Raw genomic sequence first — 13,206 nt, 5'->3', positions numbered from 1 at the left:
CTAGCTGTGTCCAGCACAGTGAGTGTGGAAGGTGGTTGACTTCCATGGGGAGCAGCAGGACCAGCCTGCCAGTGCCAGGCCCACAGCCAACTCCCATTGTAGGAAGGGCCTGGCCTGAGCAAAGGCCAGCCTCAGCTGGGGCCAGCCAGTGGTAGAAAGCTCCAGTCTGTGGGGTGTGGGCTGTTGGGCACTGGCCTGGAAGGTCTGGAAGCTCAGAGTCAGGCTGAGGCGAGGCCCCACCCACTAGCCGGGGCAGCTAGAGCAGGAGAGAAGCTTGTCCATGCCACATGGTTGCTTAGGGCTCACCTCTGCAGCAACATGGCCTGGGCTTTTGGGTAATACAGGTCCTTGGGAAGGACTCACAAGCCTACATTCATTCATTCATTTTATTCTTTTTATCTTTTCATTCAGAGAGCAGATCTTCATGAAGGTGCTATGTCAGGGACTGCAGCAAGCTGACCAGGTCCCTGCCTGGCCCTGTGGAACTCACGGCCTGGAGAGGGAGACAGACCCACCGACAGGCTCTTCCTCCCAGAGTGACAGGGGCAGCATGGGGGGCGGGGAGTGCAGGGAGCTGAGAGAGAGGGAGGGGGGCATCTCTCTGTCTGGGGTGGTCAGAGAGGGCTCCCTGGAGGAAGCAACACCCAAGCTGAGACCTGAAAGTCCAATGGGAATGAGCAGTGGGAAGTGGCTGGGAGGTGTCTGAGGTAGAGGGAGCAGCATATGCCACGCCTGGAGGCAGGAGAGAGGAGGCAAGGATCTCGGGGAGCATTGAGGAGCCCAGTGTCATGCTGTGCTTTGGGGTCCTGGCCCTCCTCCCCACCTCAGGTGATAGAAGTTTGCTCCTTCCTCTTGCCATGGTCATGGCTGCTGACAATTCTTCTGCTGGTGCCCATGGCCTCGGGCCTGGAGGTGGGTCTGCAGCTGTTTGTCTGCTGTGGGGCCTGGGGCATCAGGGGCAGGGAATCAGGGGGCACTGACTCTGGGACTGAAATCCTAGGTGTGTCCTGTAGGCTGCCGTGGCCAGAGCATCTGCAGCCTCTGGACAGGGCCCGGCCTTGCGGAGCCTGGAAAAAACACCACATGTCTAGAAGGATGGAGGCAGCTGGAAGCCCCACCAGAGGTCGTTGAGATTGACATTTGAGCACCCAAAGATGACAAATGTCCTGCCTAATTCCAGGGCGGTGGAGGGAGAAAGGAAAATGTGATCCTGGGCATGCCCTGCCTGCAGCGGCCTCAGGTATTGATGAAGAGCAATGAGGTTTATTTCCCTCTCAACACTCCCTCTGAGGCCCCCCTCCAACGATTTAACTTGCCTCCATTCTGCTGTGCACCTTGGTGCAGAAGAAAGAGGGTGATGCATCAAACATTAACAAGCTGCAGGGCCCGGAAGGCGGTGTGCGGGCTGCAGGCGCCTGAACCGGCCTGGCCTCCCGCCCACGGTTCCTGCCAGCCTGCAGCCGCCCTGGCTCAGGATCAAACAGCACACACGCAGCACAGGAAGCAGAGCCGTGGGCAGGGGCCTTCTCCATGCACACGGCCCAGCGAACATGAAAGCAAGCTCCGGGAGTGCCAGAGACTGACCACAAATCAATATTTCTCTGTGATAAGCTGCCTCATGCCAGTGAGGTAAGAATGTTCTAATGAACACAGGTCCTTTTCCAAGCAGGGAGGAGTGGTTTTTACATTTTCACCCTCCTCCGCATCTTTCTGAAGCTTAAGGCCGGCGGTGCGCCAGGCAGCGGGGAGGAGGTGTAAATGTCTGTTTGATCATCCACAGCATTTAGGAAGCTGCCAGCAGGAGGGGCTGGGACCTGATGATGCCTCTGCACCTGCACTGCTGGGTTTGACGCTGGGTCAGTTTTGAGGGTCCTGCTCCCCGTCAGCCATGCAGCCCACACCTCTTCCCAAGGAACACCCGTGGGACACGAGCTCAGATTTGCTTTCTTTAGCCGCGGCATGTCTGAATGCTCCTTGCTGAGCTCGTCTGCTGCACCGGCCTGAAGAGGGAGGACTCTCGAGGAGAGGCGGGGGGGCTGCGCCTGCAGATTGGGCTCTGGGAGACGGCGTGTGTGGAGAGGGCCAACGGCTGATACACCAAGGAAAAGGTCAACAGTGGGAGGCGAGGACTCACTCGGCAGGCAACGATGGGGGACAGCAGGAAGGCTGGGTGAACAGACAACAAGCAGGTCTTGGCCACAGCTCTGCAGTATTTTTATTGAGAATTGACAGGCGAAGCTCCTTGAAAAGGGTGTGGAGGGAGGTGGCGGCATCTGGTAGATCCCACAGGTCAGTGGAGGGAGCTCATGAGGTTGGAGAGGGGTCCCTGGCTCCCTGATCTTCATCAAGCCAGAGCTGGGAGGTCAGAGGACATCTCAGGGATGCCCTGGGGAGCTATGTGCAGGCTTAGTGCCAGGGCAGATCTGGCCCTGCCACTTAACTGGACGAGTGGCCAAGGCAACTGGAGATTGGATTTCTCTATCGCAGGATTATGTGAGGTAAATAATAACAGTGCCTCCCTGCTCTTGAATACCTACTGTGTGCCAGGCCCTTTGTGCATCTCATCTCATTTCATGGAGGACTTGGGAAATTCATTAACTCATCTAAGCTCAGAGACCCGGAATCTGGACTGGGCCTGTCTGGCTTCAAGTCAGGGCTCTTTCCACAGTACTGGGTGGCTCTAACGTGTGTGACCACGCCCAGCTCAGCACTTCCCACACAGTAGGTGCTCAGGAAGTGTTAGCATGAACCCTCCCTCCTTCCTTCCTCGAAGGCTCTCTTTCCTCCATGCTCTGGATATGCTCAGTTCAACACACGTTTATCGAGGCCTCATCTGTGCACTCTGCTGAGCCGAGGCAGAGGTCTGTGCTCCCTTCTGCAGGGCTCCCCACCCAGTGGCTACATTTCCCAACCCCTCAGGGTGCGGCCATGTGGTGAAATCTTGCTATCAGAATGTGAGTGGAAGTGACACACGTCATAGCTGACTTGGTTGAAAACTGGGTATGCTGGGAGGGGGAAAGGGAGCTGTTATTCAATGGGTAAGAATGTCAGCTTTGCAGGAGGAACAAGTTCTAGAGATCTACTGCACAATTATGTGCATGACGTTAACATTACTGTACACATAAGATGGTAAATTTTATGCTGTGTATTTTTTACCACAATCAAAAAAAAACAAAAACACAAAAAACGAAACTAGGATGCGCTCTCTCTATAGAGAGGACTCCAAGGGCCGAGGGGAGGGTAGAACCACAGGATGGATGGAGTCCGGGGCCCTGAATGAGCCCCTGGAAGGCCGCCGGGCCAGGATGGGACGTGAGTGAGACCTCACCTGTTACTGTGTTAGGCCACTGAGAGTCTGGGTTTATCTGTGACAGCAGCTAGCATCACCTCAACTGATCAAGGGGCTCCAGAGATGAAGATGGAAGGCCCTCCCTTCCCTCTGGAGTTCACAAAGGTTGGAGGACATGGCAAATATAAAAGGCTGTAACCCAAAGTGGGTGGGTACCTTCAGGGCACACGGAAGGACGTGGGGCAGCCAGGGGAGGGCAGGTCTCAACGGGGGTCAGGGAAGAATTCCTGGAGGATAGGCCGGGAGGAGGACATTTCAGAGCTGCTAAGGAGAAGGAGGCTGCTCGGGAAGGGAGCCCCATCTGAGCAAAGGCGCAAGAGCTGAAGTCCAGGCGATGTGTCTGAGGCCCTGGGGGAGTAGTGGGGCCAGGTCGTGCGAGACTGAAGAGTGTGGGCTTGATTTGGTAGGTGATGGGAACAACAGAAGGTTAATGAGGGAGAGCATGACAGATACACTGTGCTTCAGGCAGGCCCCTCCAGTTGCCATATACGTAGAGGCTGCCTGGAGCAAGAGACATTAGTTGTGGGAGACCAGAATGGTGATGGGGGGTGGAGGGGAGAAGCCCAGGAGGGTGGAACCCCAGAACCTGGAGACAGATAGGAACAGTGAGGGAGGGGAGGCAGCAGTGTGAGAGGCCTCCCTCCCCTCTTGCATGCTGTGCCCTGGATGTGGGGGTGGCACCTTTCGTGGAGATGGGGAGCTCAGGGAAGGAACAGCAGAATGTTGGTGGAGACGGTGTCAGTTTGTTGACCCCAAGGTGGATGTATGTCCCTTCCTATGGCCTGAGGCTGAGACCTGAGACTCAGCCCCCAGGTTCTGCCCTTCTCTTTGGTAGAGTCTGGAGCCTGTCACTACCAGGGGTGGGTGCCTGGGGTGTGCTGGTTTCTAGAGGGCCCCCAAGATGCCTGTGGCAGCCCCACCCCCATACCTCCTGCCCCACAGGTGCCCAGTGGCTGCTTCCTGGAGCTGTTGGTGGTTTGGGGCAGGAGCGCCTGCAGAGTCTGAACATGCAGGACCACGAGGTAAAGAAAAGTGATGCTGCAAACACATGCATTCAGAGAATCTATAAAGTTTTTGTGTTGCCTTTAAAAAATGTAGAGAATTTGTTTTGCTTTTCTGCATTTATGAGAAATCTACCTTGCAAATAGATTTCAAAAATAACCCCTCTCACAGCTCTGCATCGTGCTCACCATCAGCGAGGGCAGGGTGTGGATGTGTGTGCACGGCCTGTGGGTCCCAGCCAAGGTCAGGCTTAGATCACGGCGGTAGGGGTGACACATGACTTGGAGGGCTTCCCGGTTGCCTGTGAGAGGCGGTGTGTCATGGGCCCACTGCACCAGGGGCTCAGGCCTGGAGGGTCAAATGCCAGGGAAGACGGATGTCTTTAGGGGATGGAATGTGCACCCTGAGGACCTTAGGGCTCCCTCAGGCGGAGTGAAGCCCCAGAAGCAGACATGCCCCCTGATAGGGCTCCATCACGGTCGCCTGACCCTCTCTCCCGGGTCCCCTCCTTCATCGGCAACCCGTGGGGACATCCCTTCCCTTTTCACCCTGACCATTTCACGTGGCCTTAGCTGTAGAAATGGGAAGTGGAGCCTGTCCTCTTGTCTGCGGGGAGCGGAAGGGCCTCCTGAGTGGCTGCAGCACAGGGCAGGAGAGATGATGAACAGCTGAGAGTTGAACAAGCCCTCGGACTGAACAAACCATCCCAAACTGAGCCCGGCTTCTTCCCTAGACCTGTTCCTCCTCGTGTGCCCTCTGGCTGGGGTAATGGCCCCCACCCCACCCCACTGTGCATACCTGAAACCTGAAGTCAACCCGTCCCCTCCAGCCACCCCACACCAACGTCCAGTGACCAGGGCCTGCTGATGCCAACCTGGGCACCTCCTCTGAGCTCTTTCCATCCCCTCCTTCCCCCAGCAGCTCTCCCCTGGGCTGTGGAAATCTCCAAACTGGTCACCCACGTCCAGTCTCTCCTTCCTCTAACTGTCCCCAGGGGAGTGGTCCTGAAACCCATCTCCGTGACTGGCCATCACATTGATGCTTAAAAATCTCCCCTTGACCCTTAAGGTTTACAAGTTGAATTTTAATGTTCCAGGGGGGTCTGGATCCTCTTGTTCCCACTTTATTCACGGAACTTTGCACCTTTGGGGTATCTCAGGCCCACGTGTTTTCATTTGTTGCTCGTTCTACAGGATTGCCTTTACCTCTCCCCCATCAACAAGGCCTGGCGATGATGAGGGTAGCAATCCTAGAGTAGACAGCATCTTGGCACGTGAGGGACCCCACGGCATGCCATTGTAAGGGGGTTGGCAGGTGCGTGGGTGGGAGTGTGTGAGATGTGTGCACTTTTGCATGCACAGCCTGGTTCCTGGGCATATCCTGCAGCAGGAAAAGCTTCTTCCTGAGCCTGCTCTGGGATGCAGCCCCTGGAAAGTGCACCATTCCTCCTTGGACATCTAACCCTGCAAGCTGGGCCCGCGGCCTGGCTCTGCTCCACTGCTGGACGTCAGTCATACCAGCTGGCACCACCCAGCAGGAGCCTTTGAGAAATGCGTACATAAGCACATCCGCGTGGACCTGCTGGGCTGGCCAGGTGCGGGAATCTGAGCAATTGCAATTTGCACGGGTCGACCCTCAGACAAGCACAGCACCAGTCATTTCTTGGTGAGCAGCTGCACCAGTCTTTTGTAGCACAATAACAGGGAGTTCGGGGAGCAAGCATCTGTGAAGGCTTTGGCTGGGGAGCTTTTCCCGCTGGCTCTGTCTTTGCCAGCCACTGTCACTCAGCAGGCACAAAAGAGACCTCGGCCAGCCTCTGGGGCCCACTTACAGCCAACCTGCAGCTCTTCTGGCAGGGCTGCTCCAGGCCTGGGCACCTGGCCTCATCTCATTCTCACTGCAGCCCTAAGAGGTAGGTGCTCTTATCCCTAATGAAAGATGGGGACATTAAGGACTAGCAAGGGGCCTCACAGGGGCTCGCGGCAGAGCTGGAATTAAACCCGGGCATCTGACTCTCAAACTCTGTCCCCTTCTGCTACACTTCCTGTCCCTGAGGAGTCAGGGATGAATGCCTTTCATACCCGCCCCTTGCCTATCTCTTCACCCTCATCCCCAGCTGCTCCTCTCAGACACCTTATGCTCTAGGTCCAGGGAGCCTAGGTCCAGGGAGTGCAGAGCAATACATGCTCTGTGTCCCTTATGCATGTGGGCAGCCCACGTGTGTTGGAGGCTTGCTCTGTGCCAGAACGTGGTAGACTACAAAAATGGCCGTGGATTCTTCCCCTCCCTAGAGTCACACCTTCCTCCCATGTTACTTTAGGAGCCCTCTCATTCTAACTTGGACTTGGCCATATGACTTCCTTTGGCCCAGGGAATGTTAGCGAGTATGTCACAAGTAGAGGCTTGAGAAGCTTGCGCAGTCTTGCTGCTCTTGGAACTCTGTTCCCTTGCAAAGAAGCCTGGGCCAGCCTCTTGGATAACGAGAGAACCACAGCCCAGTTGCATCATTTGCCCAGTTGACAGCCTGCCAACTGGCAGACCTGTGAGGGAGGCTTTCTAGCTCATCCAGCCACCAGCCAACCCGCCAGCTGACCACAGACATGAGAGTGCCCGGGAGAGATCTGCTGAATCAGCTCAAAGCAAAGAACCGTCTAACTGACCCATAGGGTCATGAGCTAAATAAGTGCGTGATGTTTTAAGCCACTAAGTTTTGGGGTGGTTCGTTATACAGCAAAAGCTAACTGATACAAGACATTGTATTTCAGTTATTCTTGCTGTCTAACAAAGCACCCCCAAACTTAATTGCTAAAACAACCATTTTATCACACTCCTGGAGGTGAGTTAGGGATTTGGACAGGGCACGGCAGGAATGACATGTCTGCTCCATGATGTCTGGAGCCTCGGCTGGGAAGACTCAAGGGCTGATACCTGCGGGTTCGGCCAGCTGGGGGTGGGAATCATCTGGAGGTGTCTTCACTCACTTCTGGGACTTGATATTGTCTGTTAGCTGGCATCTCAGCAGCGGCTGTCCATTGGAACAGCTACACGTGGCCTCTCAGTGGCGCCTGAGTTTCCCCACAGCATGGTGGCTTCCAGGTAGCTGGACTTTAGTGGAGGCCCAGGGCTCCAAAGGCGAGTATCCCAGCTAACAAAGGGATGGTAACCGCCTTTCATGACATTGCCTCGGAAGTCACACAGCATCACTTCTGCTACCTTCCACTGGTCACAGGCCGGTCACAAGTTCTCTGCTCCCCCCAGATTCAAGGGAAGGGAATTCGACTCCACCTTGACGGGGGAGTGGCAAGGTTCTAGAGGAGCGTGTGGAGCAGGAAATACATTGTGGCCACTTTGGGAGAATATAATCTGCCATCCATTATCTCACCCAATTCCCAGAACAACCCAACGAGGTAGGTATCATTGTTATCCCCATTTTTTTTTTTTTTTTTTTTTTTTTTTTTTTTTTAGATTTTTTATTTATTTTATTTTTCCCCCCAAAGCCCCAGTGGATAGTTGTATGTCGTAGCTGCACATCCTTCTAGTTGCTGTATGTGGGACTCGGCCTCAGGATGAACGGAGAAGTGGTGCCTCGATGCGCACCCGGGATCCGAACCCGGGCCACCAGCATCGCAGCGCGCGCACTTAACCACCAAGCCACAGGGCCGGCCCTGTTATCCCCATTTTTGAGATGAGAAAATCGAGGCTCAGGTGGCTGGTAATGTGCTCAAGGGCACATAGACAATGTTGGGGCTGAGTCTAACCAGTGCCCTCTGCTGCCTTTCCTAGGCTGCTTTTTGATCTTTGGATGGAGCTTCTCAGCTGACTTGTTGCTCTTCTCAGCTATAAGTTTTGTTTCCACTTTAACGGGACACTGTCTAACCAGCAGCCACACTTCTCAGTGTCCCTCCCGACCCTGTTGGGGGTCTCTGCTGGTTCCCTAATCCCCGTCTGGGGGCCAAGGATCTGTTATTGTGGGGGAGGGCGAGAGGGACTCAAATAAACACATTTGATCACCACCCTCTCTCCTACAAAAACAGACAAATTTTGAAGGTACCTAGTAGGCAACCTAAATTTAAATCCTAAGAGGATGGAAACAGGTTCTATCTCTGGACTTTGAAAGACTGATTTTCTGTGTTACAAAAATTATTACTACATGAGCATTTGCAGTCCTGTTTCCTGCTTTGACCCTACTCCCAGCCCACTAAAAATTCCAACTTTGCTCACCGGCATTTCCCCACTCCCTTCTTAGAGAAAAAATAGGAGGATCCGTATTGAAAGCAGTGTCTATGAGGGTTTTTTTTTTTTTTTTTAACTTTTATTGACGTACAAAATACACTTCTGATATGTGTTGATGGAGATGTCCATTAACAGGAGAATGGAATAGGGCTGTCAGATAAAATTCAGAATACTCCATTAAATTTGAACCTCCGATAAACAACAAATACTTTTTGCTATAAGCATGTATTATATTTTTAAAAGGGCACATATCAAAAGTGTACAGTTTGATGAATTTTCACAAAGTGAACACATCTGTGTAACCAGCACCCAAGACTGAGAAACAGAACATTCTAGGCTCCCAAAATGCCCCTCGTGTCCCCACCTAGAAAATACCTACCCCCTCACTATCCTGATTTCTAACAGCGTGGATGAGTTTTGCCTGTTTTTGAATATCATATACGGAACCACCCAAACTGTACTTGCTTGTGTCTGGCTTCTTTTGTTCACCGTTGTGTCTGTGAGATCCATCCACGTTGTGCATAGCAGCAGCACATTTTGGGTAATATTGCTGTATGGGACATACTTATACTAAAAAATTACTTGTTGTTTATCTGAAATTCAAATTTAACTGAGTGTCCTGTATTTTATCTGGCAACCCTGTTCCATTCTTCTGTTAATGGATATTTTGTAGTTTTTCGTTTGGGGCTATCATGAATAAAACTGCTATGAATATTCTAGTATCTAGTACGTGTCTTTTGGTGAACATATGGACTATTTCTTTTGGGTATTTACCTAGGAGTGGAATTTCTAGGTCATAGAGAATGCATATGTTCAGCTTGTGTATACTGCCAAAAGGCGTTCCAAATGGTACCAATTTACACTCCAACCAGCAATGTGTGAAAGTTCCAGTTGCTCTCCAATGCTTGCCAATAACTTGGCATTTTCTGCCTTTTTCATGGTAGTCATTCTAGTGAGTGTGTTCTGTTTTGATTTCATTGTGGTTTTAATTCGCGTGTCTCCGAGGACTCAAGAAGCTGAGCCCCTTCTCGCAAGCCTGCTGGCCACTCGTGCCTCCTCTTTTGTGAATTGCCTGTTCTAGTCTGTTGGTTGCCCTTTGTTTTGTTGGCATGTCTGCCTTTTTCTTATTGCCCTGTAGGCATTTCTTATACAGTTGGGATACACGTTATTTGTCAGATATATGTCAGCTATCTTCTCTTGGGGAGTTTTGGGGAACAGCTGAGAGAGGATTTCCGGCTAGCTGTGGGTCTTGGGGGTGACTTAGAAGAACTGAGTGGAAAGAGAAATTTAAGAAGAATTGCTATGGCTAGTGAATTGGATCTCCTCAAATGGCCTTTGAGAGGCATAAATGAAGACCAGACTGTTCCTTTGAATGTCTTACTCATTCTGAGACTGGGCCACTCGGGACCCTTAGATGTATTCAGATCTTGACACGAGGGTGCAGATAGATTTTCCTGGTGTTGAGCTTATACTGTATCTTGGGGAATTTAACCTGTGGGAAAGTTGGGAACACTTCCAAGAAATTTGTATGGATCCCAGCACAGACTCGATTGCATATTTCCACACCTGGAGGGCAGAGTTCATCCCTAAGAGAATGGAGATCCTTATTTTTCGTAGAAGGATAAATCCCCAGAACACACACTTGATAAGAATAAAATATGTAGTATTTGAACACTAGTGACATCTAAAAGTTACACTTAATTCACAAATCAAGGCTGCACAGCAGGTGATATTTATGGCAATTCTTGCTGGAGGAAATATTAAAATTTGTAAGAATTGTAAATGCTGTTAACACAAAATGCTACAGTCGCTGGTCATAATTGATGACTTCCTCTTGGATCTACTGAATAAATTAATTTCATTGCTATATGGATGACATTAATATGCTTTTATAATTAATTTAGTTTTAAGAGCTACTTTGGGTGCCAGGATTTCATTGGAGGGAGAAAATGGCTCAAGGAAAAAGACGACACATAAAGAATAATTTTGAAATCAAATAAAGAATAACGCTGTAATATGAAATAGCAGGCTTGGTGGAGCCCCGTCATAAAAGAGAGACACCAGGGGGTTGTTGGGAGGCAGACACTGAGGTCAGGACTGTGGGAGTGTTCCCGACGTTGCTGCATTTTCATTGGGATTTCTCGTGTCCCAAGTTGGTGGTTAAGAATGGAGTGTGCGGAAAGCCTCCCTCTTCAGTGGGGACTGGGGAGCTGTGTTGACACTGAGCCTTCCGTCTCAGAAGCAGGATTCTGAGGGGCTCCAGGAAGGAGCATCAAATTAACAAGGATGCTAATTTCTCGGAAAGCAGGCTCCCTCCCAGTGGGTTCTTTATAGCTAAAACAACCAAAAAACAATATCTATATCTATAGAGCCTTTTCTTCCTGCCAGGCACTTTGCTAAATTCTTCGCATGCATTGTGTCAACAGGATTATTTCTTTCCTCTTAAAAAATAACCCTTAACTGATTACAAAATAATGCATATTTATTGGATATTCTTTAGAAAATATAGTTCAACAAATTCAACTGTGCTTTTTCCCCCGGGATGCACCGTTCCCGGTGCATGCTCAGGGGGCTGGTGGAAGCCGCAGCCCCCTAGACTGAGTAGCTATTAGGCCATGAACTATTTTCCCAAAAGTTTCCCTTTCGCTTAAAAGGACCCCCAAAACGTGGGGAGGTGGTTTGCTTGGGGAGGATTGTTTATGCTTCCCCCTCCCCCAGGTGCTTTAGTAAAGTATGGGACTTAGACACGGCCCAATTTACAAAGTCGTGTTTCATTAAATATCCCCCAAAGCATGGTCAGTTAAGAGGCAATTTGCAGGAAAGAGGAATGCTATTTCTCCAGCTCTGAGAAGCACGAGTTACGGGCTCTACGTGCATGCAGTGAACGCCCAGGAGCCGATGTTAAACACCTGAAAGATTAGTCGGGGAAAAAGGATCCCCCAATACCATTTCCCCTGACTTAATGTTTCGTCAATGGTGTCAACCCCCACAGAGCACCAGCCGCATGCCAGGCCTGGGATGGTGCTGGAGGGGCTGTGTGGTGTGTGAGAGTGTGTGTGTGAGCACATGTGAGTGTATGTGTGGCGATGTGTGAGTGTGTGCTGTGCATGTGTGTGTATGACCATGTGTGCAAGTGCGTGTGACTTGTATATTGTGTGTGCACACATGTAGGTGATAGTGTATACGTGTGAATACGTGTGCATGTGTGACTTGTATGTGCTCACATGTGTGCTCACATGTGTGTATGTGATTGTGACTGTATATGAGTGTGCGTGCATGCATGTGAGTGTGTATGGGTTGTGTCTATGTGACTCTGCTTGGCAGGTGATATATGTGTATGGTGTGTGTGTATGGTGTGTGTGTGTCTGTGTGTGTATGGTGTGTGTGGTGTATATGGTGTGTGTGGTGTGTGTGTGTGGTGGGAGAGGAGGGCATGCGGAGGTGAATAGCATGCTGTGTCCTGCCCCCAGGAGCCCATGGCCTTCGCAGGGATAGAATACAAGACCTGCGCACAGTACCTTCTTCCTCTGATAGGCAAATCCCTCTTGACCTGCCCCCCACCTTTCTCCTCCTCCACTGCCCTAAACTCCCACCACCCTGGATTGCTCAGAGTTCCTTACACCAGCTCCCAATTCCCCATCCTTGATGTCTTGGCTTTGCCCAGAACACCTTCTCCTCCATTTCCTACCTCTCAGCCCTTCCTGTCTGTGGTGGGGACAATCCCGAAATCATCGCAGGCCCCATGTTTTCTACCCCCGACACTTTACAGCAATTTTAAAATGATTCCAGCTGGGAGGCAGCCAGGCTGCTGTGAGTGTGGGGTGATGTGTGAACATTGTGAAGGAGAAAGAGGCTGCATAGCAGTGTCTAAGATGATGGAGAAGCGTGTGTCCCAAATTGTTAAGCATAAATCAGAGGCTGAGGTAGTGGAGGGAAAGCCAATCTAGAGAACAAACGAAAACCTCAGCTGGGTCTGGTCCAGAGTGCTGGGAAGTTGTGTGGGGACACCCCACAGAGAGGTGGGACCCCAACCTTGGGGGGAGGTTTGCACAGCTGGTGACCTTGGTTAGGCTCCTGGTTATGGCTTCACATATGAGACTACATGCAGTTGAGGGAGAAAACCTCAAGTTTGCCACCTTGAGGTGAGTCAGCCTACTGGACAGTTTCTACCTCGGAATTTGATGGGGAGACGCCCAGCTGTGCGCTCATCTTCCGATGAGCCCAGAGAGCTGTGTGCACATGCCTGTTGTTTGTGGAGGCCTTGATCTTTTAGTCATGCTGGGCAGCCCAAGAGGCTCACATGTTTTTTGGCCTTACTATGGTCTCCTTAGAGATCTGGGAGGATGAACTGCCTTTCCAAAGCAAGTGTTTCCACTCTCAGTCTAGATCTGTTAAGTGGACGTGAGCAAAAGGGTTACAGAGTGTGGAAGGCAGCCTCCCAGACGGCCGCCTTCTGATATTCACGCTCTTGTGCAATCCCCTCCTCCTCTGGACTTACTGATTCTCTTATAACAATAGAATATTGCAGAAAAGATGGGAGGTGACCTCCAAGATTAAATTATAAAAAGACTGTAGCTTATGTCTTGGTGTCTTAGATCTCTCTTCTCTCTCTCCTCCCAATC

At 51.2% G+C, this 13,206-nt stretch overlaps 1 long non-coding RNA gene across 2 annotated transcripts in view; it reads left to right on the top strand.

The window, feature by feature from the left end:
- The window catches only part of LOC147916923 (uncharacterized), a 30,986-nt gene extending 30,420 nt beyond the window's left edge, over positions 1-566 (top strand). For both annotated transcript variants that reach the window (XR_015552526.1, XR_015552525.1), the window contains exon 5: positions 412-566. This is a non-coding gene — a long non-coding RNA (uncharacterized LOC147916923). The remainder of the gene's footprint in view (positions 1-411) is intronic.
- The last annotated feature ends 12,640 nt before the right edge of the window (positions 567-13,206 follow it).

The sequence above is a fragment of the Ceratotherium simum genome, chromosome 6 (genome assembly GCF_057802395.1).
Source record: "Ceratotherium simum simum isolate JZ-2026a chromosome 6, ASM5780239v1, whole genome shotgun sequence".
NCBI classification, from domain to species: Eukaryota; Metazoa; Chordata; class Mammalia; order Perissodactyla; family Rhinocerotidae; genus Ceratotherium; species Ceratotherium simum.
This window is presented reverse-complemented; position numbering and strand designations above follow the sequence as displayed.